Source organism: Heterodontus francisci, unplaced genomic scaffold (genome assembly GCF_036365525.1).
Source record: "Heterodontus francisci isolate sHetFra1 unplaced genomic scaffold, sHetFra1.hap1 HAP1_SCAFFOLD_63, whole genome shotgun sequence".
Taxonomy (NCBI): domain Eukaryota; kingdom Metazoa; phylum Chordata; class Chondrichthyes; order Heterodontiformes; family Heterodontidae; genus Heterodontus; species Heterodontus francisci.
In genome coordinates, this window is record NW_027142037.1 from 9,734,984 (window position 1) to 9,762,648 (window position 27,665).

Here is a 27,665-nt window from a genome sequence, read left to right on the forward strand (position 1 = left end):
TCAGTGTGTGGGGAAGGGCTTCAGTGTGTGGGGACGGGGTTTCAGTGTGTGGGGATGGGGTTTCAGTGTGTGGGGAAGGGGATTCAGTGTGTTTAATGGTTTCTGTGTGTGGGGACGGGTTTCAGTGTGTGGGGAAGGGTTTCAGTGTGTGGGGAAGGGTTTCAGTGTGTGCGGAATGGTTTCAGTGTGTGGGGAATGGTTTCAGTGTTTGAGGAAGGGGTTTCAGTGTTTGGGGAAGGGGTTTCAGTGAGTGGGGAAGGGGTTTCAGTGTGTGGGGAATGGTTTCAGTGTGTGTGGAAGAGGTTTCAGTGTGTGCGGAAGGGGTTTCAGTGTGTGGGGAAGGGGTTTCACTATGTGGGGAAGGGGTTACAGTGTGTGGGGAATGGTTTCAGTGTGTAGGGAAGGGGTTTCAGTGTGTGGAGAAGGAGTTTCACTGTGTGGGGAAGGGGTTTCAGTGTGCGGGGAAGGGGTTTCAGTGTGCGGGGAAGGATTTCAGTTTGTGGGGAAGGGTTTCAGTGTGTGGGGAATGGTTTCAGTGTGTGGGGAAGGGGTTTCAGTGTGTGGGGAAGGTGTTTCAGTTTGTGGGGAAGGGGTTTCACTGTGTGGGCAAGGGGTTTCAGTGTGTGGTGAAGGGGTTTCACTGTGTGGGGAAGGGGTTTCAGTGTGTGGGGAATTGTTCCAGTGTGTGGGGAAAGGATTTCAGTGTGTGGGGAAGGTGATTCAGTGTGTGGGGAAGGGGATTCACTGTGTGGGGAAGGGGTTTCAGTGTGTGGGGAATGGTTTCAGTGTGTCGGGAATGGTTTCAGTGTGTGGGGAAGGGGTTTCAGTGTGTGGGGAAGGGGTTTCAGTGTGTGTGGAAGGGGTTTCAGTGTGTGGGGAATGGTTACAGTGTGTGGGGAAGGGGTTTCAGTGTGTGTGGAAGGGGTTTCAGTGTGTGGGGAATGTGGTTCAGTGTGTGGGGAAGGGGTTTCAGTGTGTGGGGAATGGTTTCAGTGTGTGGGGAAGGGGTTTCACTGTGTGAGGAAGGGGTTTCAGTGTGTGGGGAATGGTTTCAGTGTGGGGGAATGGGTTTCAGTGTGTGGGGAAGGGCTTCAGTGTGTGGGGAAGGGGTTTCAGTGTGTGGGGATGGGGTTTCAATGTGTGGGGAAGGGGATTCAGTGTGTGGGAAATGGTTTCTGTTTGTGGGGACGGGTTTCAGTGCATGGGGAAGGGTTTCAGTGTGTGGGGAAGGGGTTTCACTGTGTGGGGAAGGTGTACCAGTGTGTGGGGAATGGTTTCAGTGTGTGGGGAAGGTATTCAGTGTGTGGGGAAGGGGGTTCACTGTGAGGGGAAGGGTTTTCAGTGTGTGGGGAATGGTTTCACTGTGTGGGGAATGGTTTCAGTGTGTGGGGAAGGGGTTTCACTGTGTGTGGAAGGTGTTTCAGTGTGGAGTGAAGGGGTTTCAGTGTGTGGGGAGGTGTTACACTGTGTGTGGAATGTGTTTCAGTGTGTGGGGAAGGGGTTTCAGTAGTGTGGGGAAGGGTTTCAGTGTGTGGGGAAGGTGTTTCAGTGTGCGGGGTTAGGGTTAGGGTTAGGGTTAGGGTTAGGGCTAGGGTTAGTTGGTGGTCTACTCAGCCCCTGAGTCTGTGACACAGAGACAGGGGGCGGTCTACTCATCCCCTGAGTCTGTGACACAGAGACAGGGGGCGGTCTACTCATCCCCCGAGTGTATGATACAGAGACTGGGGGCGCTCTACTCATCCCCCGGGCTCTGTGATACAGAGACAGGGGGCGCTCTACTCATCCCCTGAGTTTGTAATAGAGAGACAGGGGGTGGTCTACTCATCCCCTGAGTCTGTGACACAGAGACAGGGGGCGGTCCACTCATCCCCTGAGTCTGTGATACAGAGACAGGGGGCGGTCTACTCATCCGCTGAATCTGTGATACGGAGACAGGGGGCGGTCTACTCATCCCCTGAGTCTGTGATACAGAGACAGGGGGCGGTCTACTCATCCCCTCAGTTTGTGATACAGAGACAGGGGCCGTCTACTCATCCCCTGAGTCTGTGAGACAGAGACAGGGGGCGGTCTACTCATCCCCTGAGTCTGTGACACAGAGACAGGGGGCGGTCTGCTTATCCCCTCAGTTTGTGATACAGAGACAGGGGGCGGTCTACTCATCCCCTGAGTCTGTGATACAGAGACAAGGGGCAGTCTGCTCATCCAATGAGTGTGTGATACAAAGACAGGGGACGGTCTACTCATCCCCTGAGTTTGTGATAGAGAGACAGGGGGCGGTCTACTCATCCCCTGATTCTGTGACTCAGAGACAGGGGGCGGTCTACTGATCCCTCAGTTTGTGATACAGAGACATGGGGCGGTCTACTCATCCCCTGAGTTTGTGATACAGAGACAGGGGGTGGTCTACTCATCCCCTAAATTTGTGATACAGAGACAGTGGGCGGTCTACTTATCCCCTCAGTTTGTGACACAGAGAAGTGGGACGGTCTACTCATCCCCTGAGATTGTGAAAGAGAGACAGGGGGTGGTCTCCTCATCCCCTAAATTTGTGATACAGAGACAGGGGACGGTCTACTCATCCCCTGAGTCTGTGATACAGGGACACGGGGTGGTCTACTCATCCACTGAGTCTGTGATGGAGAGACAGGGGGCGGTCTACTTATCCCCTCAGTTTGTGATACAGAGACAGGGGGCGCTTTACTCATCCCCTGAGTCTTTGATACAGAGACAGGGGGTGGTTTACTCATCCACTGAGTGAGTGATACAAAGACAGGGGACGATCTACTCATCCTCTCAGTTTGTGATACAAAGACAGGGGGCGGTCTACTCATCCCCTGAGTCTGTGAGACAGAGACAGGGGGCGGTCTGCTCATCCATTGAGTGAGTGATACAACGACAGGGGACGATCTACTCATCCCCTCAGTTTGTGATACAAAGACAGGGGGCGGTCTACTCATCCCCTGAGTCTTTGAGACAGAGACAGGGGGCGGTCTACTCATCCCCTGAGTCTGTGATACAGAGACAGGGGGCGGTCTACTTATCCCCTCAGTTTGTGATACAGAGACAGGGGGCGGTCTACTCATCCCCTGAGTCTGTGACACACAGACAGGGGGCGGTCTACTCATCCCCTGAGTCTGTGACACAGAGACAGGGTTCGGTCTACTCATCCCCTGAATCAATGATACAGAAAAAGGGGACGGTGTACTCATCCCCTGAGTCTGTGATACAGAGACAGGGGGCGGTCTACTCATCCCCTGAGTCTGTGATACAGGAATGGTTTCAGTGTCTGGGGAAGGGGTTTCACTGTGTGGGGAAGGGTTTCAGTGTGTGGGGTAGGGTGTCAGTGTGTGGAGAATGGTTTCAGTGTGTGGGGAAGTGTTTCAGTGTGTGGGGAATGGTTTCACTGTGTGGGGAAGGGTTTCAGTTTGTGGGGAATGGTTTCAGTGTGTGGGGAATGGTTTCAGTGTGTGTGGAAGGGTTTCAGTGTGTGGGGAATGGTTTCAGTGTGTGGGGAAGTTGTTTCACTGTGTGGGGAATGTTATCAGTGTGTGGGGAAGGGGTTTCAGTGTGTGGGGAAGGGGTTTCACTGTGTGGGGAATGGTTTCAGTGAGTGGTGAAGGGTTTCAGTGTGTGGGGAAGGGGTTTCAGTGTGTGGGGAATGATTTCAGTGTGTGGGGAAGGGGTTTCTGTGTGTGGGGAATGGTTTCAGTGTGTGGAGAAGGGGTTTCACTGTGTGGGGAATGGTTTCAGTGTGTGGGGAAGGGTTTCAGTGTGTGGGGAATTGTTTCAGTGTGTGGGGAAGTGGTTTCACTGTGTGGGGAATGGTTTCAATGTGTGGGGAAGGGGTTTCAGTGTGTGTGGAAGGGGTTTCAGTGTGTGGGGAATGGTTTCAGTGTGTGTCGAAGTGGTTTCAGTGTGTGGGGTAAGGTTTCAGTGTGTGGGGAATGGTTTCAGTTTGTGGGGAATGGTTTCAGTGTGTGGGGAAGGGGTTTCACTGTGTGGGGAATGGTTTCAGTGTGTGGGGAAGGGGTTTCAGTGTGTGGGGAAGGGGTTTCACTATGTGGGGAATGGTTTCAGTGTGTTGGGATGGGTTTCAGTGTGTGGGGGAGGGCTTTCAGTGTGTGGGGTATGGTTTCAGTGTGTGGGGAACGTGTTGCAGTGTGTGGGGAATGGTTTCAGTGTGTGGGGAATGGGTTTCACTGTGTGGGGAATGGTTTCAGTGAGTGGGGAAGGGGTTTCAGTGTGTGGGGAATGGTTTCAGTGTGTGTGGAAGAGGTTTCAGTGTGTGCGGAAGGGGTTTCAGTGTGTGGGGAATGGTTTCAGTGTGTGGGGAAGGGGTTACAGTGTGTGGGGAATGGTTTCAGTGTGTAGGGAAAGGGTTTCAGTGTGTGGAGAAGGGGTTTCACTGTGTGGGGAAGGGGTTTCAGTGTGCGGGGAAGGGGTTTCAGTGTGCGGGGAAGGATTTCAGTTTGTGGGGAAGGGTTTCAGTGTGTGGGGAATGGTTTCAGTGTGTGGGGAAGGGGTTTCAGTGTGTGGGGAAGGGGTTTCAGTTTGTGGGGAAGGGGTTTCACTGTGTGGGCAGGGGTTTCAGTGTGTGGTGAACGGATTTCACTGTGTGGGGAAGGTGTTTCAGTGTGTGGGGAATTGTTTCAGTGTGTGGGGAAAGAATTTCAGTTTGTGGGGAAGGTGATTCAGTGTGTGGGGAAGGGGATTCTCTGTGTGGGGAAGGAGATTCAGTGTGTGGGGAAGGGGTTTCAGTGTGTGGGGAATGGTTTCAGTGTGTGGGGAAGGGGTTTCAGTGTGTGGGGAAGGGGTTTCAGTGTGTGTGGAAGGGGTTTCAGTGTGTGGGGAATGGTTTCAGTGTGTGGGGAAGGGGTTTCAGTGTGTGTGGAAGGGGTTTCAGTGTGTGGGGAATGTGGTTCAGTGTGTGGGGAAGGGGTTTCAGTGTGTGCGGAATGGTTTCAGTGTGGGGGAATGGGTTTCAGTGTGTGGGGAAGGGCTTCAGTGTGTGGGGAAGGGGTTTCAGTGTGTGGGGATGGGGTTTCAGTGTTTGGGGAAGGGGATTCAGTGTGTGGGAAATGGTTTCTGTGTGTGGGGACGGGTTTCAGTGTGTGGGGAAGGGTTTCAGTGTGTGGGGAAGGGGTTTCACTGCGTGGGGAATGTGTATCAGTGTGGGGGAATGGTTTCAGTGTGTGGGGAAGGTATTCAGTGTGTGGGGAAGGGGTTTCACTGTGAGGGGAAGGGTTTTCAGTGTGTGGGGAATGGTTTCACTGTGTGGGGAATGGTTTCAGTGTGTGGGGAAGGGGTTTCACTGTGTGTGGAAGGTGTTTCAGTGTGGAGTGAATGGGTTTCAGTGTGTGGGGAGGGGTTTCACTGTGTGTGGAATGTGTTTCAGTGTGTGGGGAAGGGGTTTCAGTGTGTGGGGAAGGGTTTCAGTGTGTGGGGAAGGTGTTTCAGTGTGCGGGGTTAGGGTTAGGGTTAGGGTTAGGGTTAGGGTTCGGGTTAGTTGGTGGTCTACTCAGCCCCTGAGTCTGTGACACAGTGACAGGGGGCGGTCTACTCATCCCCTGAGTCTGTGACACAGAGACAGGGGGCGGTCCACTCATCCCTCGAGTGTATGATACAGAGACAGGGGGCGCTCTACTCATCCCCCGGGCTCTGTGATACAGAGACAGGGGGCGCTCTACTCATCCCCTGAGTTTGTGATACAGAGACAGGGGGCGGTCTACTCATCCCCTGAGTCTGTGACACAGAGACAGGGGCGGTCCACTCATCCCCTGAGTCTGTGATGCAGAGACAGGGGGCGGTCTACTCATCCCCTGAGTCTGTGATACGGAGACAGGTGGCGGTCTACTAATCCCTGAGTCTGTGATACAGAGACAGGGGGCGGTCTACTCATCCCCTCAGTTTGTGATACAGAGACAGGGGGCCGTCTACTCATCCCCTGAGTCTGTGATACAGAGACAGGGGTCGGTCTACTCATCCCCTGAGTCTGTGATACGGAGACAGGGGGCGGTCTACTCATCCCCTCAGTTTGTGATACAGAGACAGGGGGCGGTCTACTTATCCCTTGAGTTTGTGAGACAGAGACAGGGGGCGGTCTACTCATCCCCTGAGTCTGTGATACAGAGACAGGGGGCGGTCTACTTAACCCCTCAGTTTGTGATACAGAGACAGGGGGCGGTCTACTCATCCCCTGAGTCTGTGACACACAGACAGGGGGCGGTCTACTCATCCCCTGAGTCTGTGACACAGAGACAGGGGGCGGTCTACTCATCCCCTGAGTCTGTGACACAGAGACAGGGGGCGGTCTACTCATCCCCTGAATCAATGATACAGAAACAGGGGACGGTGTACTCATCCCCTTAGTCTGTAATACAGATACAGGGGGCGGTCTACTCATCCCCTGAGTCTGTGATACAGGAATGGTTTCAGTGTCTGGGGAAGGGGTTTCACTGTGTGGGGAAGGGTTTCAGTGTGTGGGGTAGGGTGTCAGTGTGTGGGGAATGGTTTCAGTGTGTGGGGAAGGGTTTCAGTGTGTGGGGAATGGTTTCACTGTGTGGGGAAGGGTTTCAGTGTGTGGGGAATGGTTTCAGTGTGTGGGAAATGGTTTCAGTGTGTGGGGAAGGGGTTTCAGTGTGTGGGGAATGGTTTCAGTGTGTGGGGAATTTGTTTCACTGTGTGGGGAATGTTATCAGTGTGTGGGGAAGGGGTTTCAGTGTGTGGGGAAGGGGTTTCACTGTGTGGGGAATGGTTTCAGTGAGTGGTGAAGGGTTTCAGTGTGTGGGGAAGGGGTTTCAGTGTGTGGGGAATGATTTCAGTGTGTGGGGAAGGGGTTTCAGTGTGTGGGGAATGGTTTCAGTGTGTGGGGAAGGGGTTTCACTGTGTAGGGAATGGTTTCAGTGTGTGGGGAAGTGTTTCAGTGTGTGGGGAATTGTTTCAGTGTGTGGGGAAGTGGTTTCACTGTGTGGGGAATGGTTTCAGTGTGTGGGGAAGGGGTTTCAGTGTGTGTGGAAGGGGTCTCAGTGTGTGGGGAATGGTTTCAGTGTGTGTCGAAGTGGTTTCAGTGTGTGGGGTAAGGTTTCACTGTGTGGGGAATGGTTTCAGTGTGTGGGGAAGTGGTTTCAGTGTGTGGGGAAGGGGTTTCACTGTGTGGGGAATGGTTTCAGTGTGTGGGGAAGGGGTTTCAGTGTGTGGGGAAGGGGTTTCACTATGTGGGGAATGGTTTCAGTGTGTTGGGATGGGTTTCAGTGTGTGGGGGAGGGCTTTCAGTGTGTGGGGAATGGTTTCAGTGTGTGGGGAAGGTGTTGCAGTGTGTGGGGAATGGTTTCAGTGTGTGGGGAATGGGTTTCACTGTGTGGGGATTGGTTTGAGTGTGTGGGGAAGGGTTTCAGTGTGTGGGGAATGGTTTCAGTGTGTGGGGAATGGTTTCAGTGTTTGGGGAAGGGGTTTCAGTGTTTGGGTAAGGGGTTTCAGTGTGTGTGGAAGAGGTTTCAGTTTGTGCGGAACGGGTTTCAGTGTGTGGGGAAGGGTTTCAGTGTGTGGGGAAGGGGTTACAGTGTGTGGGGAATGGTTTCAGTGTGTAGGGAAGGGGTTTCAGTGTGTGGAGAAGGGGTTTCACTGTGTGGGGAAGGGGTTTCAGTGTGCGGGGAAGGGGTTTCAGTGTGCGGGGAAGTATTTCAGTTTGTGGGGAAGGGTTTCAGTGTGTGGGGAAGGGGTTTCACTGTGTGGGGAATGTGTATCAGTGTGTGGGGAATGGTTTCAGTGTTTGGGGAAGGTATTCAGTGTGTGGGGAAGGGGTTTCAGTGTGTGGGGAATGGTTACAGTGTGTGGGGAAGGGGTTTCAGTGTGTGTGGAAGGGGTTTCAGTGTGTGGGGAATGTGGTTCAGTGTGTGGGGAAGGGGTTTCAGTGTGTGCGGAATGGTTTCACTGTGTGGGGAAGGTGTTTCAGTGTGTGGGGAATTGTTTCAGTGTGTGGGGAAAGAATTTCAGTTTGTGGGGAAGGTGATTCAGTGTGTGGGGAAGGGGATTCTCTGTGTGGGGAAGGAGATTCAGTGTGTGGGGAAGGGGTTTCAGTGTGTGGGGAATGGTTTCAGTGTGTGGGGAAGGGGTTTCAGTGTGTGGGGAAGGGGTTTCAGTGTGTGTGGAAGGGGTTTCAGTGTGTGGGGAATGGTTTCAGTGTGTGGGGAAGGGGTTTCAGTGTGTGTGGAAGGGGTTTCAGTGTGTGGGGAATGTGGTTCAGTGTGTGGGGAAGGGGTTTCAGTGTGTGCGGAATGGTTTCAGTGTGGGGGAATGGGTTTCAGTGTGTGGGGAAGGGCTTCAGTGTGTGGGGAAGGGGTTTCAGTGTGTGGGGATGGGGTTTCAGTGTTTGGGGAAGGGGATTCAGTGTGTGGGAAATGGTTTCTGTGTGTGGGGACGGGTTTCAGTGTGTGGGGAAGGGTTTCAGTGTGTGGGGAAGGGGTTTCACTGCGTGGGGAATGTGTATCAGTGTGGGGGAATGGTTTCAGTGTGTGGGGAAGGTATTCAGTGTGTGGGGAAGGGGTTTCACTGTGAGGGGAAGGGTTTTCAGTGTGTGGGGAATGGTTTCACTGTGTGGGGAATGGTTTCAGTGTGTGGGGAAGGGGTTTCACTGTGTGTGGAAGGTGTTTCAGTGTGGAGTGAATGGGTTTCAGTGTGTGGGGAGGGGTTTCACTGTGTGTGGAATGTGTTTCAGTGTGTGGGGAAGGGGTTTCAGTGTGTGGGGAAGGGTTTCAGTGTGTGGGGAAGGTGTTTCAGTGTGCGGGGTTAGGGTTAGGGTTAGGGTTAGGGTTAGGGTTCGGGTTAGTTGGTGGTCTACTCAGCCCCTGAGTCTGTGACACAGTGACAGGGGGCGGTCTACTCATCCCCTGAGTCTGTGACACAGAGACAGGGGGCGGTCCACTCATCCCTCGAGTGTATGATACAGAGACAGGGGGCGCTCTACTCATCCCCCGGGCTCTGTGATACAGAGACAGGGGGCGCTCTACTCATCCCCTGAGTTTGTGATACAGAGACAGGGGGCGGTCTACTCATCCCCTGAGTCTGTGACACAGAGACAGGGGCGGTCCACTCATCCCCTGAGTCTGTGATGCAGAGACAGGGGGCGGTCTACTCATCCCCTGAGTCTGTGATACGGAGACAGGTGGCGGTCTACTAATCCCTGAGTCTGTGATACAGAGACAGGGGGCGGTCTACTCATCCCCTCAGTTTGTGATACAGAGACAGGGGGCCGTCTACTCATCCCCTGAGTCTGTGATACAGAGACAGGGGTCGGTCTACTCATCCCCTGAGTCTGTGATACGGAGACAGGGGGCGGTCTACTCATCCCCTCAGTTTGTGATACAGAGACAGGGGGCGGTCTACTTATCCCTTGAGTTTGTGAGACAGAGACAGGGGGCGGTCTACTCATCCCCTGAGTCTGTGATACAGAGACAGGGGGCGGTCTACTTAACCCCTCAGTTTGTGATACAGAGACAGGGGGCGGTCTACTCATCCCCTGAGTCTGTGACACACAGACAGGGGGCGGTCTACTCATCCCCTGAGTCTGTGACACAGAGACAGGGGGCGGTCTACTCATCCCCTGAGTCTGTGACACAGAGACAGGGGGCGGTCTACTCATCCCCTGAATCAATGATACAGAAACAGGGGACGGTGTACTCATCCCCTTAGTCTGTAATACAGATACAGGGGGCGGTCTACTCATCCCCTGAGTCTGTGATACAGGAATGGTTTCAGTGTCTGGGGAAGGGGTTTCACTGTGTGGGGAAGGGTTTCAGTGTGTGGGGTAGGGTGTCAGTGTGTGGGGAATGGTTTCAGTGTGTGGGGAAGGGTTTCAGTGTGTGGGGAATGGTTTCACTGTGTGGGGAAGGGTTTCAGTGTGTGGGGAATGGTTTCAGTGTGTGGGAAATGGTTTCAGTGTGTGGGGAAGGGGTTTCAGTGTGTGGGGAATGGTTTCAGTGTGTGGGGAATTTGTTTCACTGTGTGGGGAATGTTATCAGTGTGTGGGGAAGGGGTTTCAGTGTGTGGGGAAGGGGTTTCACTGTGTGGGGAATGGTTTCAGTGAGTGGTGAAGGGTTTCAGTGTGTGGGGAAGGGGTTTCAGTGTGTGGGGAATGATTTCAGTGTGTGGGGAAGGGGTTTCAGTGTGTGGGGAATGGTTTCAGTGTGTGGGGAAGGGGTTTCACTGTGTGGGGAATGGTTTCAGTGTGTGGGGAAGTGTTTCAGTGTGTGGGGAATTGTTTCAGTGTGTGGGGAAGTGGTTTCACTGTGTGGGGAATGGTTTCAGTGTGTGGGGAAGGGGTTTCAGTGTGTGTGGAAGGGGTCTCAGTGTGTGGGGAATGGTTTCAGTGTGTGTCGAAGTGGTTTCAGTGTGTGGGGTAAGGTTTCACAGTGTGGGGAATGGTTTCAGTGTGTGGGGAAGTGGTTTCAGTGTGTGGGGAAGGGGTTTCACTGTGTGGGGAATGGTTTCAGTGTGTGGGGAAGGGGTTTCAGTGTGTGGGGAAGGGGTTTCACTATGTGGGGAATGGTTTCAGTGTGTTGGGATGGGTTTCAGTGTGTGGGGGAGGGCTTTCAGTGTGTGGGGAATGGTTTCAGTGTGTGGGGAAGGTGTTGCAGTGTGTGGGGAATGGTTTCAGTGTGTGGGGAATGGGTTTCACTGTGTGGGGATTGGTTTGAGTGTGTGGGGAAGGGTTTCAGTGTGTGGGGAATGGTTTCAGTGTGTGGGGAATGGTTTCAGTGTTTGGGGAAGGGGTTTCAGTGTTTGGGTAAGGGGTTTCAGTGTGTGTGGAAGAGGTTTCAGTTTGTGCGGAACGGGTTTCAGTGTGTGGGGAAGGGTTTCAGTGTGTGGGGAAGGGGTTACAGTGTGTGGGGAATGGTTTCAGTGTGTAGGGAAGGGGTTTCAGTGTGTGGAGAAGGGGTTTCACTGTGTGGGGAAGGGGTTTCAGTGTGCGGGGAAGGGGTTTCAGTGTGCGGGGAAGTATTTCAGTTTGTGGGGAAGGGTTTCAGTGTGTGGGGAAGGGGTTTCACTGTGTGGGGAATGTGTATCAGTGTGTGGGGAATGGTTTCAGTGTTTGGGGAAGGTATTCAGTGTGTGGGGAAGGGGTTTCAGTGTGTGGGGAATGGTTACAGTGTGTGGGGAAGGGGTTTCAGTGTGTGTGGAAGGGGTTTCAGTGTGTGGGGAATGTGGTTCAGTGTGTGGGGAAGGGGTTTCAGTGTGTGCGGAATGGTTTCAGTGTGTGGGGAAGGGGTTTCACTGTGTGCGGAAGGGGTTTCAGTGTGTGGGGAATGGTTTCAGTGTGGGGGAATGGGTTTCAGTGTGTGGGGAAGGGCTTCAGTGTGTGGGGAAGGGGTTTCAGTGTGTGGGGATGGGGTTTCAGTGTTTGGGGAAGGGGATTCAGTGTGTGGGAAATGGTTTCTGTGTGTGGGGACGGGTTTCAGTGTGTGGGGAAGGGTTTCAGTGTGTGGGGAAGGGGTTTCACTGTGTGGGGTATGTGTATCAGTGTGTGGGGAATGGTTTCAGTGTGTGGGGAAGGTATTCAGTGTGTGGGGAAGGGGTTTCACTGTGAGGGGAAGGGTTTTCAGTGTGTGGGGAATGGTTTCACTGTGTGGGGAATGGTTTCAGTGTGTGGGGAAGGGGTTTCACTGTGTGTGGAAGGTGTTTCAGTGTGGAGTGAATGGGTTTCAGTGTGTGGGGAGGGGTTTCACTGTGTGTGGAATGTGTTTCAGTGTGTGGGGAAGGGGTTTCAGTGTGTGGGGAAGGGTTTCAGTGTGTGGGGAAGGTGTTTCAGTGTGCGGGGTTAGGGTTAGGGTTAGGGTTAGGGTTAGGGTTAGGGTTAGTTGGTGGTCTACTCAGCCCCTGAGTCTGTGACACAGTGACAGGGGGCGGTCTACTCATCCCCTGAGTCTGTGACACAGAGACAGGGGGCGGTCCACTCATCCCTCGAGTGTATGATACAGAGACAGGGGGCGCTCTACTCATCCCCCGGGCTCTGTGATACAGAGACAGGGGGCGCTCTACTCATCCCCTGAGTTTGTGATACAGAGACAGGGGGTGGTCTACTCATCCCCTGAGTCTGTGACACAGAGACAGGGGCGGTCCACTCATCCCCTGAGTCTGTGATGCAGAGACAGGGGGCGGTCTACTCATCCCCTGAGTCTGTGATACGGAGACAGGTGGCGGTCTACTAATCCCTGAGTCTGTGATACAGAGACAGGGGGCGGTCTACTCATCCCCTCAGTTTGTGATACAGAGACAGGGGGCCGTCTACTCATCCCCTGAGTCTGTGATACAGAGACAGGGGTCGGTCTACTCATCCCCTGAGTCTGTGATACGGAGACAGGGGGCGGTCTACTCATCCCCTCAGTTTGTGATACAGAGACAGGGGGCGGTCTACTTATCCCTTGAGTTTGTGAGACAGAGACAGGGGGCGGTCTACTCATCCCCTGAGTCTGTGATACAGAGACAGGGGGCGGTCTACTTAACCCCTCAGTTTGTGATACAGAGAAAGGGGGCGGTCTACTCATCCCCTGAGTCTGTGACACACAGACAGGGGGCGGTCTACTCATCCCCTGAGTCTGTGACACAGAGACAGGGGGCGGTCTACTCATCCCCTGAGTCTGTGACACAGAGACAGGGGGCGGTCTACTCATCCCCTGAATCAATGATACAGAAACAGGGGACGGTGTACTCATCCCCTTAGTCTGTAATACAGATACAGTGGGCGGTCTACTCATCCCCTGAGTCTGTGATACAGGAATGGTTTCAGTGTCTGGGGAAGGGGTTTCACTGTGTGGGGAAGGGTTTCAGTGTGTGGGGTAGGGTGTCAGTGTGTGGGGAATGGTTTCAGTGTGTGGGGAAGGGTTTCAGTGTGTGGGGAATGGTTTCACTGTGTGGGGAAGGGTTTCAGTGTGTGGGGAATGGTTTCAGTGTGCTGGGAATGGTTTCAGTGTGTGGGGAAGGGGTTTCAGTGTGTGGGGAATGGTTTCAGTGTGTGGGGAATTTGTTTCACTGTGTGGGGAATGTTATCAGTGTGTGAGGAAGGGGTTTCAGTGTGTGGGGAAGGGGTTTCACTGTGTGGGGAATGGTTTCAGTGAGTGGTGAAGGGTTTCAGTGTGTGGGGAAGGGGTTTCAGTGTGTGGGGAATGATTTCAGTGTGTGGGGAAGGGGTTTCAGTGTGTGGGGAATGGTTTCAGTGTGTGGGGAAGGGGTTTCACTGTGTGGGGAATGGTTTCAGTGTGTGGGGAAGTGTTTCAGTGTGTGGGGAATTGTTTCAGTGTGTGGGGAAGTGGTTTCACTGTGTGGGGAATGGTTTCAGTGTGTGGGGAAGGGGTTTCAGTGTGTGTGGAAGGGGTTTCAGTGTGTGGGGAATGGTTTCAGTGTGTGTCGAAGTGGTTTCAGTGTGTGGGGTAAGGTTTCGCTGTGTGGGGAATGGTTTCAGTGTGTGGGGAAGTGGTTTCAGTGTGTGGGGAAGGGGTTTCACTGTGTGGGGAATGGTTTCAGTGTGTGGGGAAGGGGTTTCAGTGTGTGGGGAAGGGGTTTCACTATGTGGGGAATGGTTTCAGTGTGTTGGGATGGGTTTCAGTGTGTGGGGGAGGGCTTTCAGTGTGTGGGGAATGGTTTCAGTGTGTGGGGAAGGTGTTGCAGTGTGTGGGGAATGGTTTCAGTGTGTGGGGAATGGGTTTCACTGTGTGGGGATTGGTTTGAGTGTGTGGGGAAGGGTTTCAGTGTGTGGGGAATGGTTTCAGTGTGTGGGGAATGGTTTCAGTGTTTGGGGAAGGGGTTTCAGTGTTTGGGTAAGGGGTTTCAGTGTGTGTGGAAGAGGTTTCAGTTTGTGCGGAACGGGTTTCAGTGTGTGGGGAAGGGTTTCAGTGTGTGGGGAAGGGGTTACAGTGTGTGGGGAATGGTTTCAGTGTGCAGGGAAGGGGTTTCAGTGTGTGGAGAAGGGGTTTCACTGTGTGGGGAAGGGGTTTCAGTGTGCGGGGAAGGGGTTTCAGTGTGCGGGGAAGTATTTCAGTTTGTGGGGAAGGGTTTCAGTGTGTGGGGAATGGTTTCAGTGTGTGGGGAAGGGGTTTCAGTGTGTGGGGAAGGGGTTTCAGTTTGTGGGGAAGGGGTTTCACTGTGTGGGCAAGGGGTTTCAATGAGTGGTGAAGGGGTTTCACTGTGTGGCGAAGGTGTTTCAGTGTGTGGGGAAGGTGATTCAGTGTGTGGGGAAGGGGATTCTCTGTGTGGGGAAGGGGTTTCAGTGTGTGGGGAATGGTTTCAGTGTGTAGGGAAGGGGTTTCAGTGTGTGGGGAAGGGGTTTCAGTGTGTGTGGAAGGGGTTTCAGTGTGTGGGGAATGGTTACAGTGTGTGGGGAAGGGGTTTCAGTGTGTGTGGAAGGTGTTTCAGTGTGTGGGGAATGTGGTTCAGTGTGTGGGGAAGGGGTTTCAGTGTGTGGGGAATGGTTTCAGTGTGTGGGGAAGGGGTTTCACTGTGTGAGGAAGGGGTTTCAGTGTGTGGGGAATGGTTTCAGTGTTGGGGAATTGGTTTCAGTGTGTGGGGAAGGGCTTCAGTGTGTGGGGAAGGGTTTCAGTGTGTGGGGAATTGTTTCAGTGTGTGGGGAAGTGGTTTCGCTGTGTGGGGAATGGTTTCAGTGTGTGGGGAAGGGGTTTCAGTGTGTGTGGAAGGGGTTTCAGTGTGTGGGGAATGGTTTCAGTGTGTGTCGAAGTGGTTTCAGTGTGTGGGGTAAGGTTTCAGTGTGTTGGGAATGGTTTCAGTGTGTGGGGAATGCTTTCAGTGTGTGGGGAAGGGGTTTCACTGTGTGGTGAATGGTTTCAGTGTGTGGGGAAGGGGTTTCAGTGTGTGGGGAAGGGGTTTCACTATGTGGGGAATGGTTTCAGTGTGTTGGGATGGGTTTCAGTGTGTGGGGGAGGGCTTTCAGTGTGTGGGGAATGGTTTCAGTGTGTGGGGAAGGTGTTGCAGTGTGTGGGGAATGGTTTCAGTGTGTGGGGAATGGGTTTCACTGTGTGGGGAATGGTTTGAGTGTGTGGGGAAGGGTTTCAGTGTGTGGGGAATGGTTTCAGTGTGTGGGGAATGGTTTCAGTGTTTGGGGAAGGGGTTTCAGTGTTTGGGGAAGGGGTTTCAGTGAGTGGGGAAGGGGTTTCAGTGTGTGGGGAATGATTTCAGTGTGTGTGGAAGAGGTTTAAGTGTGTGCGGAAGGGGTTTCAGTGTGTGGGGAAGGGTTTCAGTGTGTGGGGAAGGGGTTATAGTGTGTGGGGAATGGTTTCAGTGTGTAGGGAAGTGGTTTCAGTGTGTGGAGAAGGGGTTTCACTGTGTGGTTAAGGGGTTTCAGTGTGCGGGGAAGGGGTTTCAGTGTGCGGGGAAGGATTTCAGTTTGTGGGGAAGGGTTTCAGTGTTTGGGGAATGGTTTCAGTGTGTGGGGAAGGGGTTTCAGTGTGTGGGGTAGGGGTTTCAGTTTGTGGGGAAGGGGTTTCACTGTGTGGGCAAGGGGTTTCAGTGTGTGGTGAAGGGGTTTCACTGTGTGGGGAAGGTGTTTCAGTGTGTGGGGAATTGTTTCAGTGTGTGGGGAAAGGATTTCAGTGTGTGGGGAAGGTGATTCAGTGTGTGGGGAAGGGGATTCTCTGTGTGGGGAAGGGGTTTCAGTGTGTGGGGAAGGGGTTTCAGTGTGTGGGGAATGGTTTCAGTGTGTGGGGAAGGGGTTTCAGTGTGTGGGGAAGGGGTTTCAGTGTGTGTGGAAGGGGTTTCAGTGTGTGGGGAATGGTTACAGTGTGTGATGAAGGGGTTTCAGTGTGTGCGGAAGGGGTTTCAGTGTGTGGGGAATGTGGTTCAGTGTGTGGGGAAGGGGTTTCAGTGTGTGGGGAATGGTTTCAGTGTGTGGGGAAGGGGTTTCACTGTGTGAGGAAGGGGTTTCAGTGTGTGGGGAATGGTTTCAGTGTGGGGGTATGGGTTTCAGTGAGTGGGGAAGGGCTTCAGTGTGTGGGGAAGGGGTTTCAGTGTGTGGGGATGGGGTTTCAGTGTGTGGGGAAGTGGATTCAGTGTGTGGGGAAGGGGATTCAGTGTGTGGGAAATAGTTTCTGTGTGTGGGGGCGGGTTTCAGTGTGTGGGGAAGGGGTTTCACTGTGAGGGGAAGGGTTTTCAGTGTGTGGGGAATGGGTTTCACTGTGTGTGGAATGTGTTTCAGTGTGCGTGGAAGGGGTTTCACTGTGTGTGGAAGGTGTTTCAGTGTGGAGTGAAGGGGTTTCAGTGTGTGGGGAGGGGTTTCACTGTGTGTGGAATGTGTTTCAGTGTGTGGGGAAGGGGTTTCAGTGTGTGGGGAAGGGTTTCAGTGTGTGGGGAAGGTGTTTCAGTGTGCGGGGTTAGGGTTAGGGTTAGGGTTAGGGTTAGGGTTAGGGTTAGGGTTAGGGTTAGGGTTAGTTGGTGGTCTACTCAGCCCCTGAGTCTGTGACACAGAGACAGGGGGCGGTCTACTCATCCCCCGAGTGTATGATACAGAGACAGGGGGCGCTCTACTCATCCCCCGGGCTCTGTGATACAGAGACAGGGGGCGCTCTACTCATCCCCTGAGTCTGTGACACAGAGACAGGGGCGGTCCATTCATCCCCTGAGTCTGTGATACAGAGACAGGGGGCGGTCTACTCATCCCAAGAGTCTGTGATACGGAGACAGGGGGCGGTCTACTCATCCCCTGAGTCTGTGATACAGAGACAGGGGGCGGTCTACTCATCCCCTCAGTTTGTGATACAGAGACAGGGGGCAGTCTACTCATCCCCTGAGTCTGTGATACAGAGACAGGGGGCGGTCTACTCATCCCCTGAGTCTGTGATACGGAGACAGGGGGCGGTCTACTCATCCCCTCAGTTTGTGATACAGAGACAGGGGGCGGTCTACTTATCCCTTGAGTTTGTGAGACAGAGACAGGGGGCGGTCTACTCATCCCCTGAGTCTGTGATACAGAGACAGGGGGCGGTCTACTTAACCCCTCAGTTTGTGATACAGAGACAGGGGGCGGTCTACTCATCCCCTGAGTCTGTGACACAGAGACAGGGGGCGTTCTACTCATCCCCTGAGTCTGTGACACAGAGACAGGGGGCGGTCTACTCATCCCCTGAATCAATGATACAGAAACAGGGGACGGTGTACTCATCCCCTGAGTCTGTGATACAGAGACAGGGGGCGGTCTACTCATCCCCTGATTCTGTGATACAGGAATGGTTTCAGTGACTGGGGAAGGGGTTTCACTGTGTGGGGAAGGGTTTCAGTGTGTGGGGTAGGGTGTCAGTGTGTGGGGAATGGTTTCAGTGTGTGGGGAAGGGTTTCAGTGTGTGGGGAATGGTTTCACTGTGTGGGGAAGTGTTTCAGTGTGTGGGGAATGGTTTCAGTGTGTGGGGAAAGGTTTCATTGTGTGAGGAAGGGGTTTCAGTGTGTGGGGAATGGTTTCAGTGTGTGGGGTATTTGTTTCACTGTGTGGGGAATGTTATCAGTGTGTGGGGAAGGGGTTTCAGTGTGTGGGGAAGGGGTTTCAGTGTGTGGGGAATGGTTTCAGTGTGTGTCGAAGTGGTTTCAGTGTGTGGGGTAAGGTTTCAGTGTGTTGGGAATGGTTTCAGTGTGTGGGGAATGCTTTCAGTGTGTGGGGAAGGGGTTTCACTGTGTGGTGAATGGTTTCAGTGTGTGGGGAAGGGGTTTCAGTGTGTGGGGAAGGGGTTTCACTATGTGGGGAAGGTGTTGCAGTGTGTGGGGAATGGTTTCAGTGTGTGGGGAATGGGTTTCACTGTGTGGGGAATGGTTTGAGTGTGTGGGGAAGGGTTTCAGTGTGTGGGGAATGGTTTCAGTGTGTGGGGAATGGTTTCAGTGTTTGGGGAAGGGGTTTCAGTGTTTGGGGAAGTGGTTTCAGTGAGTGGGGAAGTGGTTTCAGTGTGTGGGGAATGATTTCAGTGTGTGTGGAAGAGGTTTCAGTGTGTGCGGAAGGGGTTTCAGTGTGTGGGGAAGGGTTTCAGTGTGTGGGGAAGGGGTTATAGTGTGTGGGGAATGGTTTCAGTGTGTAGGGAAGTGGTTTCAGTGTGTGGAGAAGGGGTTTCACTGAGTGGTTAAGGGGTTTCAGTGTGCGGGGAAGGGGTTTCAGTGTGCGGGGAAGGATTTCAGTTTGTGGGGAAGGGTTTCAGTGTTTGGGGAATGGTTTCAGTGTGTGGGGAAGGGGTTTCAGTGTGTGGGGTAGGGGTTTCAGTTTGTGGGGAAGGGGTTTCACTGTGTGGGCAAGGGGTTTCAGTGTGTGGTGAAGGGGTTTCACTGTGTGGGGAAGGTGTTTCAGTGTGTGGGGAATTGTTTCAGTGTGTGGGGAAAGGATTTCAGTGTGTGGGGAAGGTGATTCAGTGTGTGGGGAAGGGGATTCTCTGTGTGGGGAAGGGGTTTCAGTCTGTGGGGAAGGGGTTTCAGTGTGTGGGGAATGGTTTCAGTGTGTGGGGAAGGGGTTTCAGTGTGTGGGGAAGGGGTTTCAGTGTGTGTGGAAGGGGTTTCAGTGTGTGGGGAATGGTTACAGTGTGTGGTGAAGGGGTTTCAGTGTGTGTGGAAGGGGTTTCAGTGTGTGGGGAATGTGGTTCAGTGTGTGGGGAAGGGGTTTCAGTGTGTGGGAAATGGTTTCAGTGTGTGGGGAAGGGGTTTCACTGTGTGAGGAAGGGGTTTCAGTGTGTGGGGAATGGTTTCAGTGTGGGGGAATGGGTTTCAGTGAGTGGGGAAGGGCTTCAGTGTGTGGGGAAGGGGTTTCAGTGTGTGGGGATGGGGTTTCAGTGTGTGGGGAAGGGGATTCAGTGTGTGGGGAAGGGGATTCAGTGTGTGGGAAATAGTTTCTGTGTGTGGGGACGGGTTTCAGTGTGTGGGGAAGGGGTTTCACTGTGAGGGGAAGGGTTTTCAGTGTGTGGGGAATGGGTTTCACTGTGTGTGGAATGTGTTTCAGTGTGCGTGGAAGGGGTTTCACTGTGTGTGGAAGGTGTTTCAGTGTGGAGTGAAGGGGTTTCAGTGTGTGGGGAGGGGTTTCACTGTGTGTGGAATGTGTTTCAGTGTGTGGGGAAGGGGTTTCAGTGTGTGGGGAAGGGATTCAGTGTGTGGGGAAGGTGTTTCAGTGTGCGGGGTTAGGGTTAGGGTTAGGGTTAGGGTTAGGGTTAGGGTTAGGGTTAGTTGGTGGTCTACTCAGCCCCTGAGTCTGTGACACAGAGACAGGGGGCGGTCTACTCATCCCCCGAGTGTATGATACAGAGACAGGGGGCGCTCTACTCATCCCCCGGGCTCTGTGATACAGAGACAGGGGGCGCTCTACTCATCCCCTGAGTCTGTGACACAGAGACAGGGGCGGTCCATTCATCCCCTGAGTCTGTGATACAGAGACAGGGGGCGGTCTACTCATCCCAAGAGTCTGTGATACGGAGACAGGGGGCGGTCTACTCATCCCCTGAGTCTGTGATACAGAGACAGGGGGCGGTCTACTCATCCCCTGAGTCTGTGATACGGAGACAGGGGGCGGTCTACTCATCCCCTCAGTTTGTGATACAGAGACAGGTGGCGGTCTACTTATCCCTTGAGTTTGTGAGACAGAGACAGGGGGCGGTCTACTCATCCCCTGAGTCTGTGATACAGAGACAGGGGGCGGTCTACTTAACCCCTCAGTTTGTGATACAGAGACAGGGGGCGGTCTACTCATCCCCTGAGTCTGTGACACAGAGACAGGGGGCGTTCTACTCATCCCCTGAGTCTGTGACACAGAGACAGGGGGCGGTCTACTCATCCCCTGAATCAATGATACAGAAACAGGGGACGGTGTACTCATCCCCTGAGTCTGTGATACAGAGACAGGGGGCGGTCTACTCATCCCCTGATTCTGTGATACAGGAATGGTTTCAGTGACTGGGGAAGGGGTTTCACTGTGCGGGGAAGGGTTTCAGTGTGTGGGGTAGGGTGTCAGTGTGTGGGGAATGGTTTCAGTGTGTGGGGAAGGGTTTCAGTGTGTGGGGAATGGTTTCACTGTGTGGGGAAGTGTTTCAGTGTGTGGGGAATGGTTTCAGTGTGTGGGGAAAGGTTTCATTGTGTGAGGAAGGGGTTTCAGTGTGTGGGGAATGGTTTCAGTGTGTGGGGTATTTATTTCACTGTGTGGGGAATGTTATCAGTGTGTGGGGAAGGGGTTTCAGTGTGTGGGGAAGGGGTTTCAGTGTGTGGGGAATGGTTTCAGTGTGTGTCGAAGTGGTTTCAGTGTGTGGGGTAAGGTTTCAGTGTGTTGGGAATGGTTTCAGTGTGTGGGGAATGCTTTCAGTGTGTGGGGAAGGGGTTTCACTGTGTGGTGAATGGTTTCAGTGTGTGGGGAAGGGGTTTCAGTGTGTGGGGAAGGGGTTTCACTATGTGGGGAAGGTGTTGCAGTGTGTGGGGAATGGTTTCAGTGTGTGGGGAATGGGTTTCACTGTGTGGGGAATGGTTTGAGTGTGTGGGGAAGGGTTTCAGTGTGTGGGGAATGGTTTCAGTGTGTGGGGAATGGTTTCAGTGTTTGGGGAAGGGGTTTCAGTGTTTGGGGAAGGGGTTTCAGTGAGTGGGGAAGGGGATTCAGTGTGTGGGGAATGATTTCAGTGTGTGTGGAAGAGGTTTCAGTGTGTGCGGAAGGGGTTTCAGTGTGTGGGGAAGGGTTTCAGTGTGTGGGGAAGGGGTTATAGTGTGTGGGGAATGGTTTCAGTGTGTAGGGAAGTGGTTTCAGTGTGTGGAGAAGGGGTTTCACTGTGTGGTTAAGGGGTTTCAGTGTGCGGGGAAGGGGTTTCAGTGTGCGGGGAAGGATTTCAGTTTGTGGGGAAGGGTTTCAGTGTTTGGGGAATGGTTTCAGTGTGTGGGGAAGGGGTTTCAGTGTGTGGGGTAGGGGTTTCAGTTTGTGGGGAAGGGGTTTCACTGTGTGGGCAAGGGGTTTCAGTGTGTGGTGAAGGGGGTTCACTGTGTGGGGAAGGTGTTTCAGTGTGTGGGGAATTGTTTCAGTGTGTGGGGAAAGGATTTCAGTGTGTGGGGAAGGTGATTCAGTGTGTGGGGAAGGGGATTCTCTGTGTGGGGAAGGGGTTTCAGTGTGTGGGGAAGGTGTTTCAGTGTGTGGAGAATGGTTTCAGTGTGTGGGGAAGGGGTTTCAGTGTGTGGGGAAGGGGTTTCAGTGTGTGTGGAAGGGGTTTCAGTGTGTGGGGAATGGTTTCAGTGTGTGGGGAAGGGGTTTCAGTGTGTGGGGAAGGGGTTTCAGTGTGTGTGGAAGGGGTTTCAGTGTGTGGGGAATGGTTACAGTGTGTGGTGAAGGGGTTTCAGTGTGTGTGGAAGGGGTTTCAGTGTGTGGGGAATGTGGTTCAGTGTGTGGGGAAGGGGTTTCAGTGTGTGGGGAATGGTTTCAGTGTGTGGGGAAGGGGTTTCACTGTGTGAGGAAGGGGTTTCAGTGTGTGGGGAATGGTTTCAGTGTGGGGGAATGGGTTTCAGTGTGTGGGGAAGGGCTTCAGTGTGTGGGGAAGGGGTTTCAGTGTGTGGGGATGGGGTTTCAGTGTGTGGGGAAGGGGATTCAGTGTGTGGGGAAGGGGATTCAGTGTGTGGGAAATAGTTTCTGTGTGTGGGGACGGGTTTCAGTGTGTGGGGAAGGGGTTTCACTGTGAGGGGAAGGGTTTTCAGTGTGTGGGGAATGGGTTTCACTGTGTGTGGAATGTGTTTCAGTGTGCGTGGAAGGGGTTTCACTGTGTGTGGAAGGTGTTTCAGTGTGGAGTGAAGGGGTTTCAGTGTGTGGGGAGGGGTTTCACTGTGTGTGGAATGTGTTTCAGTGTGTGGGGAAGGGGTTTCAGTGTGTGGGGAAGGGTTTCAGTGTGTGGGGAAGGTGTTTCAGTGTGCGGGGTTAGGGTTAGGGTTAGGGTTAGGGTTAGGGTTAGGGTTAGGGTTAGGGTTAGTTGGTGGTCTACTCAGCCCCTGAGTCTGTGACACAGAGACAGGGGGCGGTCTACTCATCCCCCGAGTGTATGATACAGAGACAGGGGGCGCTCTACTCATCCTCCGGGCTCTGTGATACAGAGACAGGGGGCGCTCTACTCATCCCCTGAGTCTGTGACACAGAGACAGGGGCGGTCCATTCATCCCCTGAGTCTGTGATACAGAGACAGGGGGCGGTCTACTCATCCCAAGAGTCTGTGATACGGAGACAGGGGGCGGTCTGCTCATCCCCTGAGTCTGTGATACAGAGACAGGGGGCGGTCTACTCATCCCCTCAGTTTGTGATACAGAGACAGGGGGCAGTCTACTCATCCCCTGAGTCTGTGATACAGAGACAGGGGGCGGTCTACTTAACCCCTCAGTTTGTGATACAGAGACAGGGGGCGGTCTACTCATCCCCTGAGTCTGTGACACAGAGACAGGGGGCGTTCTACTCATCCCCTGAGTCTGTGATACGGAGACAGGGGGCGGTCTACTCATCCCCTCAGTTTGTGATACAGAGACAAGGGGCGGTCTACTTATCCCTTGAGTTTGTGAGACAGAGACAGGGGGCGGTCTACTCATCCCCTGAGTCTGTGATACAGAGACAGGGGGCGGTCTACTTAACCCCTCAGTTTGTGATACAGAGACAGGGGGCGGTCTACTCATCCCCTGAGTCTGTGACACAGAGACAGGGGGCGTTCTACTCATCCCCTGAGTCTGTGACACAGAGACAGGGGGCGGTCTACTCATCCCCTGAATCAATGATACAGAAACAGGGGACGGTGTACTCATCCCCTGAGTCTGTGATACAGAGACAGGGGGCGGTCTACTCATCCCCTGAGTCTGTGACACAGAGACAGGGGGCGTTCTACTCATCCCCTGAGTCTGTGACACAGAGACAGGGGGCGGTCTACTCATCCCCTGAATCAATGATACAGAAACAGGGGACGGTGCACTCATCCCCTGAGTCTGTGATACAGAGACAGGGGGCTGTCTACTCATCCCCTGAGTCTGTGATACAGGAATGGTTTCAGTGTCTGGGGAAGGGGTTTCACTGTGTGGGGAAGGTTTTCAGTGTGTGGGGTAGGGTTTCAGTGTGTGGGGAATGGTTTCACTGTGGGGGGAAGTGTTTCAGTGTGTGGGGAATGGTTTCAGTGTGTGGGGAAAGGTTTCAGTGTGTGGGGAAGGTGTTGCAGTGTGTGGGGAATGGTTTCAGTGTGTGGGGAAGGGTTTCAGTGTGTGGGGAATGGTTTCACTGTGGGGGGAAGTGTTTCAGTGTGTGGGGAATGGTTTCAGTGTGTGGGGAAAGGTTTCAGTGTGTGAGGAAGGGGTTTCAGTGTGTGGGGAATGGTTTCAGTGTGTGGGGTATTTGTTTCACTGTGTGGGGAATGTTATCAGTGTGTGGGGAAGGGGTTTCAGTGTGTGGGGAAGGGGTTTCACTGTGTGGGGAATGGTTTCAGTGAGTGGTGAAGGGTTTCTGTGTGTGGGGAAGGGGTTTCAGTGTGTGGGGAATGATTTCAGTGTGTGGGGAAGGGGTTTCAGTTTGTAGGGAATGGTTTCACTGTGTGGGGAAGGGGTTTAACTGTGTGGGGAATGGTTTCAGTGTGCGGGGAAGGGTTTCAGTGTGTGGGGAATTGTTTCAGTGTGTGGGCAAGTGGTTTCACTGTGTGCGGAATGGTTTCAGTGTGTGGGGAAGGGGTTTCTGTGTGTGTGGAAGGGGTTTCAGTGTGTGGGGAATGGTTTCAGTGTGTGTCGAAGTGGTTTCAGTATGTGGGGTAAGGTTTCAGTGTGTGGGGAATGGTTTCAGAGTGTGGGGAATGGTTTCAGTGTGCGGGGAAGGGGTTTCACTGTGTGGGGATTGGTTTCAGTGTGTGGGGAAGGGGTTTCAGTGTGTGGGGAAGGGGTTTCACTATGTGGGGAATGGTTTCAGTGTGTTGGGATCGGTTTCAGTGTGTGGGGGAGGGCTTTCAGTGTGTGGGGAATGGTATCAGTGTGTGGGGAAGGTGTTGCAGTGTGTGGGGAATGGTTTCAGTGTGTGGGGAATGGGTTTCACTGTGTGGGGAATGGTTTGAGTGTGTGGGGAAGGGTTTCAGTGTGTGGGGAATGGTTTCAGTGTGTGGGGAATGGTTTCAGTGTTTGGGGAAGGGGTTTCAGTGTTTGGGGAAGGGGTTTCAGTGAGTGCGGAAGGGGTTTCAGTGTGTGGAGAATGGTTTCAGTGTGTGTGGAAGAGGATTCAGTTTGTGCGGAAGGGGTTTCAGTGTGTGGGGAAGGGTTTCAGTGTGTGGGGAATGGGTTACAGTGTGTGGGGAATGGTTTCAGTGTGTAGGGAAGGGGTTTCAGTGTGTGGAGAAGGGGTTTCACTGTGTGGGGAAGGTGTTTCAGTGTGCGGGGAAGGGGTTTCAGTGTGCGGGGAAGGATTTCAGTTTGTGGGGAAAGGTTTCTGTGTGTGGGGAATGGTTTCAGTGTGTGGGGAAGGGGTTTCAGTGTGTGGGGAAGGGGTTTCAGTTTGTGGGGAAGGGGTTTCACTGTGTGGGCAAGGGTTTTCAATGTGTGGTGAAGGGGTTTCACTGTGTGGGGAAGGTGTTTCAGTGTGTGGGGAATTGTTTCAGTGTGTGGGGAAAGGATTTCAGTGTGTGGGGAAGGTGATTCAGTGTGTGGGGAAGGGAATTCTCTGTGTGGGGAAGGGGTTTCAGTGTGTGGGGAAGGATTTCAGTTTGTGGGGAAGGGTTTCAGTGTTTGGGGAATGGTTTCAGTGTGTGGGGAAGGGGTTTCAGTGTGTGGGGTAGGGGTTTCAGTTTGTGGGGAAGGGGTTTCACTGTGTGGGCAAGGGGTTTCAGTGTGTGGTGAAGGGGGTTCACTGTGTGGGGAAGGTGTTTCAGTGTGTGGGGAATTGTTTCAGTGTGTGGGGAAAGGATTTCAGTGTGTGGGGAAGGTGATTCAGTGTGTGGGGAAGGGGATTCTCTGTGTGGGGAAGGGGTTTCAGTGTGTGGGGAAGGGGTTTCAGTGTGTGGGGAATGGTTTCAGTGTGTGGGGAAGGGGTTTCAGTGTGTGGGGAAGGGGTTTCAGTGTGTGTGGAAGGGGTTTCAGTGTGTGGGGAATGGTTACAGTGTGTGGTGAAGGGGTTTCAGTGTGTGTGGAAGGGGTTTCAGTGTGTGGGGAATGTGGTTCAGTGTGTGGGGAAGGGGTTTCAGTGTGTGGGGAATGGTTTCAGTGTGTGGGGAAGGGGTTTCACTGTGTGAGGAAGGGGTTTCAGTGTGTGGGGAATGGTTTCAGTGTGGGGGAATGGGTTTCAGTGTGTGGGGAAGGGCTTCAGTGTGTGGGGAAGGGGTTTCAGTGTGTGGGGATGGGGTTTCAGTGTGTGGGGAAGGGGATTCAGTGTGTGGGGAAGGGGATTCAGTGTGTGGGAAATAGTTTCTGTGTGTGGGGACGGGTTTCAGTGTGTGGGGAAGGGGTTTCACTGTGAGGGGAAGGGTTTTCAGTGTGTGGGGAATGGGTTTCACTGTGTGTGGAATGTGTTTCAGTGTGCGTGGAAGGGGTTTCACTGTGTGTGGAAGGTGTTTCAGTGTGGAGTGAAGGGGTTTCAGTGTGTGGGGAGGGGTTTCACTGTGTGTGGAATGTGTTTCAGTGTGTGGGGAAGGGGTTTCAGTGTGTGGGGAAGGGTTTCAGTGTGTGGGGAAGGTGTTTCAGTGTGCGGGGATAGGGTTAGGGTTAGGGTTAGGGTTAGGTTTAGGGTTAGGGTTAGGGTTAGTTGGTGGTCTACTCAGCCCCTGAGTCTGTGACACAGAGACAGGGGGCGGTCTACTCATCCCCCGAGTGTATGATACAGAGACAGGGGGCGCTCTACTCATCCCCCGGGCTCTGTGATACAGAGACAGGGGGCGCTCTACTCATCCCCTGAGTCTGTGACACAGAGACAGGGGCGGTCCATTCATCCCCTGAGTCTGTGATACAGAGACAGGGGGCGGTCTACTCATCCCAAGAGTCTGTGATACGGAGACAGGGGGCGGTCTGCTCATCCCCTGAGTCTGTGATACAGAGACAGGGGGCGGTCTACTCATCCCCTCAGTTTGTGATACAGAGACAGGGGGCAGTCTACTCATCCCCTGAGTCTGTGATACAGAGACAGGGGGCGGTCTACTCATCCCCTGAGTCTGTGATACGGAGACAGGGGGCGGTCTACTCATCCCCTCAGTTTGTGATACAGAGACAAGGGGCAGTCTACTTATCCCTTGAGTTTGTGAGACAGAGACAGGGGGCGGTCTACTCATCCCCTGAGTCTGTGATACAGAGACAGGGGGCGGTCTACTTAACCCCTCAGTTTGTGATACAGAGACAGGGGGCGGTCTACTCATCCCCTGAGTCTGTGACACAGAGACAGGGGGCGTTCTACTCATCCCCTGAGTCTGTGACACAGAGACAGGGGGCGGTCTACTCATCCCCTGAATCAATGATACAGAAACAGGGGACGGTGTACTCATCCCCTGAGTCTGTGATACAGAGACAGGGGGCGGTCTACTCATCCCCTGAGTCTGTGACACAGAGACAGGGGGCGTTCTACTCATCCCCTGAGTCTGTGACACAGAGACAGGGGGCGGTCTACTCATCCCCTGAATCAATGATACAGAAACAGGGGACGGTGCACTCATCCCCTGAGTCTGTGATACAGAGACAGGGGGCTGTCTACTCATCCCCTGAGTCTGTGATACAGGAATGGTTTCAGTGTCTGGGGAAGGGGTTTCACTGTGTGGGGAAGGTTTTCAGTGTGTGGGGTAGGGTTTCAGTGTGTGGGGAATGGTTTCACTGTGGGGGGAAGTGTTTCAGTGTGTGGGGAATGGTTTCAGTGTGTGGGGAAAGGTTTCAGTGTGTGGGGAAGGTGTTGCAGTGTGTGGGGAATGGTTTCAGTGTGTGGGGAAGGGTTTCAGTGTGTGGGGAATGGTTTCACTGTGGGGGGAAGTGTTTCAGTGTGTGGGGAATGGTTTCAGTGTGTGGGGAAAGGTTTCAGTGTGTGAGGAAGGGGTTTCAGTGTGTGGGGAATGGTTTCAGTGTGTGGGGTATTTGTTTCACTGTGTGGGGAATGTTATCAGTGTGTGGGGAAGGGGTTTCAGTGTGTGGGGAAGGGGTTTCACTGTGTGGGGAATGGTTTCAGTGAGTGGTGAAGGGTTTCTGTGTGTGGGGAAGGGGTTTCAGTGTGTGGGGAATGATTTCAGTGCGTGGGGAAGGGGTTTCAGTGTGTAGGGAATGGTTTCACTGTGTGGGGAAGGGGTTTAACTGTGTGGGGAATGGTTTCAGTGTGCGGGGAAGGGTTTCAGTGTGTGGGGAATTGTTTCAGTGTGTGGGCAAGTGGTTTCACTGTGTGCGGAATGGTTTCAGTGTGTGGGGAAGGGGTTTCTGTGTGTGTGGAAGGGGTTTCAGTGTGTGGGGAATGGTTTCAGTGTGTGTCGAAGTGGTTTCAGTATGTGGGGTAAGGTTTCAGTGTGTGGGGAATGGTTTCAGTGTGTGGGGAATGGTTTCAGTGTGTGGGGAAGGGGTTTCACTGTGTGGGGAATGGTTTCAGTGTGTGGGGAAGGGGTTTCAGTGTGTGGGGAAGGGGTTTCACTATGTGGGGAATGGTTTCAGTGTGTTGGGATCGGTTTCAGTGTGTGGGGGAGGGCTTTCAGTGTGTGGGGAATGGTATCAGTGTGTGGGGAAGGTGTTGCAGTGTG